The sequence below is a fragment of the Lithobates pipiens genome, unplaced genomic scaffold, assembly GCF_037356315.1.
Source record: "Lithobates pipiens isolate NorthernLeopardFrog02 unplaced genomic scaffold, aLitPip1_a1.2 Scaffold_8, whole genome shotgun sequence".
NCBI lineage: Eukaryota > Metazoa > Chordata > Amphibia > Anura > Ranidae > Lithobates > Lithobates pipiens.
The window spans coordinates 106159996-106165995 of NW_027507903.1; positions in this window are offsets into that span (position 1 = coordinate 106159996).

The following is a 6000-nucleotide window of genomic DNA, read 5'->3' on the forward strand; positions in this document are numbered from 1 at the left end:
TTGTAGTTCACCACCTCCACATGTATTCCTTTCAGGAAGCTCAGTTGAGCATGTGAGGTCAGAGGTAGCTTCCTCTTGGATTACCTAGCAAACGCCAGAATGCTCACTGCTGATTTGCAGCAGGCTCTGTACTCTAGGGCTAATCTCAGTCTCCAGTTGATCAATCTGCTACTCTGCTCTGGTAAACCTGATTTCCAGGACTCTCATTTCTTACTGCTGTGTTACTTGTCTGTCAGAGTGTTTTTATTATCCTGTGCCTTTATAGATCTGCAGAGTTTTGCCTGCCTGCCTAGCTGCCTTAGCACTGAAGATTCAGATGGAGAAGTTTATTTTATTTATTTGTTTATTTGTTTTACAGAGAGAAGGGCCCAGTGTGAGCTAAACGCCCGCAAAGAGGTTCCTAATCAGCATTCCAGTCTCAAAGGAGTAAAAAGGCTAGACATGACAAGTCGCAGAGTTGCATGCAGCTGGATAGACGCCTGTTGTCACAGCATTCCAGATCCCCCTCACCTCACTTTAGTCACTCGGACCTGAGCCAGGAGAGGTCAAGACATCAGAAAGCCTCTAGAAAGAGGAAATCTGGGCGCAGACAGAGAAGATTTTCTTCAGATAGGTCTTCATCGCCGGCCCATGCAGAAGAAGGATCCTGTTGGGCTTGCTCAGTTGAGGTCATCAGAGGAAAGCGGGTGTGCATCTTGCTTCAAGGAGGCGGCTCAGGACAATGCTGCGAATGCACACTAGGTTAAATCCTACATTAAAGCAGAGGTCCACCCTAAAGTGGACCTTCCGCTCATTGGAATCCTCCCCCCCCTCCGGCGCCACAATTGGCACCTTTCAGGGGGGAGGGGGGTGCAGGTACCTGTACAGTACAGGTATCTGCACCTACTTCCGACGTAGATTCTGCAGAAAGGAACGCCCCTTTCCACAGAATCTACGCCCCTTTCCGAAAGTCCCCCGCTGCCTGCTGGGAAACACACGGATCCCAGAGACAGCAGGGACCATCCTTATTGCGCAGCGCGACTCGCGCATGCGCAGTAGGGAACCGGGAAATGAAGTCGAAAGGCTCCACTTCCTGATTCCCATACCCAAGATGGCGGCGGCAGCACCCGAGAGACGATCGAGAGATCGGCTTCGGGTGCCGACATCGCGGGCGCGCTGGGCGGGTAAGTGTCCTTATTTTAAAAGTCAGCAGCTTTAAGCACGCAGTCAAAGAAGGGTTGAGCAGTGTTTCAAGGAATCCTGCTCATCCTGTTGTATCTTCAGCATTTGCAGATTCAGATCATGTGTTTTCAGTGCGTTTTAACTTTGACGTCGATAGCGATTCAGATCCATCTGAGGCTGAGATGGTCTCAGAATCGCATACGTTTGATTTTTGCACTGGTTCCCCCCTTGGTGGAGGCCTCAAAGAAACAGCAGAGATACTACCCGTATTTAAAGAAATCTTTACCTTCCTTCCCATTCATTTCTGAATTTAAAGTGACTGGGCTGGCCTGAGAAGCTCAATGTGCATAATAGAGTATCGAGGCTGTAACCCTTGGGACACTATGCCTAAGGTGGATACTTCATTACCTAGATTCGCCTGCCACATTATGCTTCCGCTGGAGGATTCGGTCTCCTTTAGGGATCCTGTGGATCGCAGAATAAACGCAGACCTAAATAGGTTGTATAGTTTGGCCGAAGCAGCCTGCAGGCTGGCGGTAGTGCTCACTTCTGTGGCAGCAGCACTTGGGTTGGATTCGCACCTGTGCGTTTTTGGTGCTTTTTGCGATTTTGCGCTACCGTTCATTTACCATGGTCTCCTATGGGGCATGTTCGGTGGTGTGGATCTGTGGAATGCAGGGAGAGTGCATGAGTCTGAGTCCAGCCTTAGGCTGTGGGTAGCGGAGCTGGTGGATGGATGTTCAGATGAAAGTCTGGGAAGTGGCAGTTCTTCTCTTTTGCTGTTTTCAGAACTGCTGTAGAGTTTGTGACTGAAGTGGCTGTTGACCAGGTCAGGGAGCTGGTTCAAAAGATGACAGCGATTGATGAGGCGATTCAGTTCGCGTTGTGCGCTATACAAATTATTCATTAGTTCGTTCATTCATTCATTCACAGCAAAGATAATGGCTCATTCCATCACAGCCGCAGAGCCTTATGGTTAAAGCATTGGTCGGCTGATAAGGCTTCCAAGCACAGTCTATGCTCGATTCTATTCAACGGGAAGATACTCTTCAGGAAGACTTAGAATCAGCAATTCAGCGGGTTTCTGATGGCAGATCTAACCTAATCCTGCAGAAGAGAAAAAGACAACAGCAGCCCTTTCGGTTTAACAAGAGATCCAAAGTAGGGTCCAGCGAGGCCAGTACTTACAGACAGTTTTTCATGGAAGAGAGCCTGTTCAACCTTCCAGAAACCTTCCAAGCCCAGGGCCAACGAAGCTTCTAAGGCTTCAAATAAGTCCTTCTGAAGGTGTCTCCACTTAACCCTCTCAAGTAGGAGCAAGACTAGCCTAATTGGGGGGGGGTTTGGATAGTCAAATTACAGGATGCCTGGATTGAATTATTGTCTCTAGTTCAGAACAAGGCCCCATCAGACCTTGTTCATAGAAATTGGGCTTCCTACAGATGTTTGAGAGAATATATAGGGGAGCTGTTGGCAGCAAGGGCCATCCTTCCGGTTCCAAGGCACGAATTGCGTCAAAGAGTATGTTCCCTTCCGTTTTTGGTCCCAAAGGCTTCAGGAGGTTTCAGACCAGTTTTTTTGCCTCAAAGTCCTGAATTCTTTCATGAAGGTTACACCATTCAAAATGGAGTCAGGGGAAACGATAATTTCCGTTGTGGACTTGGGAGACTGGATGGTTTCCATCGATTTGGCGGATGCGTATCTTCTTGTTTCCATAGACGCATCTCAGCATCGCTTTCTCAGGTTTTCCGTGAAAGGCTCTCATTTTCACTTTTTAGGTCTCCCATTCAGTCTCTGCATGGCTCTGAGAATGTTCTCAAAGCTACTGTCTGCTGCAGTCGCGATTTTCAGGGTCAAGGGAGTGCAAATATTACATTATCTAGACGCCATGCTACTTCTGGGTCCGTCAAATGAGCTCCTTCTACTTCATATGATTTTCACCTGAAACCACTAGCTCGTTTCGCTTGGTTGTTCAACTATCGGAAGAGCCAGATGCATCCGACCCAAATGTTGGAGTATTTAGGAGTACAATTCAACACAGATCAGGGTGGTGTTTCTCTTCCTCAGAGGAAGGTCCAGGAGATCCAGTCTTAGACAAAAGCATTGGTAGCAAGGTCTTCGATGATGGTGAAGGAATGCATGCAGTATCTGGGGGTTCTATCGACCACGGTTCCAGTAGTCCCATGGGTCAGGTGGCATAGAAGGAGGTTTCAATGTAACTTTCTTCTTCTTCAGTGGGATCGTCACTCCTTCTACCGGAAATTCTATCTGCCAATTCCGATAATCTGGTCCCTGGTTTGGTGGTCAGTAGCTTGCAATCTTTCCCGCTGAGTTCCGTTGAAGGCCTCAGAACCAATAGGCTGCGGGGCACACTGCCTGGGACAGCAGGTTTAAGGCCAATGGAACTTTTGTGAATTTCCTAGGATTGGATGCTGTCAGATGCACTCTCTTAGCGTTCCAACCTATGTTGCAAGGTCGAGCTGTCTAGATTCTTGGGCAACAATTACGGTGGCTTATGTGTCTCAAGGGGGCACAAGAAGTTGCCCTCTCCTTCAGGTGACATGTTAAAGCTGTTCTTCACCCTAAAGGGGAAGTTCCGCTAATCTGATCCCTCCCCCCCTCCGGTGCCACAATCGGCACCTTTCAGGGGGGAGGGGGGTGCAGTTACCTGGATAATCCAGGTAACTGCACCCACTTCCGGCCAGACCGCCGCAGACCCCCCCCCCCCGTTGTGTTCTGGGAAACACACAGTTCCCAGAGACACAGCGGGGGACCATAAGAGACGCGCAGCGCGACTCGTGCATGCGCAGTAGGGAACCGGGCAGTGAAGCCGTCATGCTTCACTTCCCGATTCCTCGACAGAGGATGGCGGCGGTGGCAGCAGCGAGACGAGCGATCGCTCGTCATCTACCGCCGACATCGCTGGACCCTGGGACAGGTAAGTGTGATTTTATTAAAAGTCAGCAGCTGCAATATTAGTAGCTGCTGGCTTTTAATATTTTTTTTTTTTAGGTGCAGCTCCTCTTTAATCTTCCTATGCGCAGAGAAGAATCTCGGCTCTTACAGCATCTTATCTCCCAGGGCCTGGAAATGGTTTTAGCAGATCACTTAAGTTGAGGCTTTGAGGATCACAACGAATGGAGCCTGAATCGATAGATCTTATGGCATGGAGGAGAATTGTCAACTGCCTTGCTTCTTCTCCCGGACCTGGCGTCCACAGGCGTTGGGTCAGGGTGCTCTGTCCAGGTCTTGGAACTTCCCCTTGGTTTATGTGTTCCTGCTGCTTCCATTGGCTCTCAAAATCCTGCTGAAGATTCAGCGAGAAAGATCACAGCAATAGTAGTCTTACCCTACTGGAGCCGTGGTTTCCTCTGGCTTGGAGGATAAAGTTGGGCTCGCCAATCCCACTGCCTCCTTGTCAAAATCTCCTTCTGCGGAGTGGGGCCTGACACCCGAACTGCAGGAGGATGAAGTTAATAACTTGAAAGTGAGAGGGAGGCTTAACGTACTTAACGTGATGACGTTATTTCGTTAGGACGGGACTACGTTCAGGCTAGTAGCCAATAGCTTTGGTCTAGGAATTTGATCTGAGCATGCGTGGCACTTTATCCGATCGGAATTCTCTACACATGATCGGACAAAGTCCGATTGGATCATTTTGTCGGAAAATGTTATAGCCCAGCTGGAGTATCCGACGGAAACAGTCCGATGGAGCCCATACACTGTTGCATTATCCAACTCGGACATTGTCCATCGGAATGTCCGACCGTGTGTACAAGGGCTTAGGGTTAGCTTATAATTTCCTGAAGGGTCAAATCGCCAGCCACTTTGTTGGCTATGTCGTGTACAAGATATGCTCTACATCCGTGTGTGATCTGATTTTTAGGGGCAGCCATAGAAATCAGACCTCCATTGAAATCGTTTTTTCAAAAAGAGGAATTAACACTAGTCTTGGGAACATCGCTGGTTCCTCCATTTGATCAAGCTTTCTCTTGTTCATTATTTCTTTTAACAGTTTTTTTTTTTTTACTAGCTGTTGCCTCAGCCAGATGGGTCTCCGAGTTGTGCGCCTTCTCATCTAAAGAACCATATTGTTTGGTGCTCCCAGACATGATAGTCCTTAGGCCGATTCCAAGCTTACTATCTAAGGTTGCCATATGATTTCATATGAACTGGGAGGTTATTCTTCCAGCCTTTCCAGCGGATACAGCTGATGATAAGTGAAGTAGGTTAGACTTGGGCTCTGCGGTTTCAGCCTATCTGAAATGGTCTAAAAGCAGATCAGCTGTAGTTTTTTTTTCCCAATGGGGCCTAAAAGGGTATGCAGGCAACATCCAGAGTTTTTTCTTCCAGATTTGTCAAAGACCATGCATATTGCATACAAAACTCTGTGTCTTCCTCCTCCTTCAGAGATCAAAGCACATTTGATGAAGGGTATGGCAGCATACGCAAAGGTTGCCCCTGAAGTAGTTTTCAGAGCAGCAAACTGGAGCGTGCCCAACACCTTTTATTAGGCATTACAGGCTTAATTGGCGAGGAGACATTTTTGTTTCTATAGTTATTATGGCGGCTGTCGCCCATTAAAAATTTGAGTAGCATTGAGGGTTTGGCTTATTTTTTGTCTTCCCTTCCTTTTTAGAAAGCTTGCTACATCCCATAGTAGGCTGACATGGGGAGGTCCAGGAATGAGGAAAATTGTTGTCCATACTAACCGTAATTTTCCTTTCCTGGATCCTCCCCATGTCAGCCGGAGGATTCCCACCCAGTTTATCCGTTGCGAGGTGGGTATTTTTTGAACGCTGGTGTGGGCAGACAGCCGCCCTTTATGGGCTAGGAAAA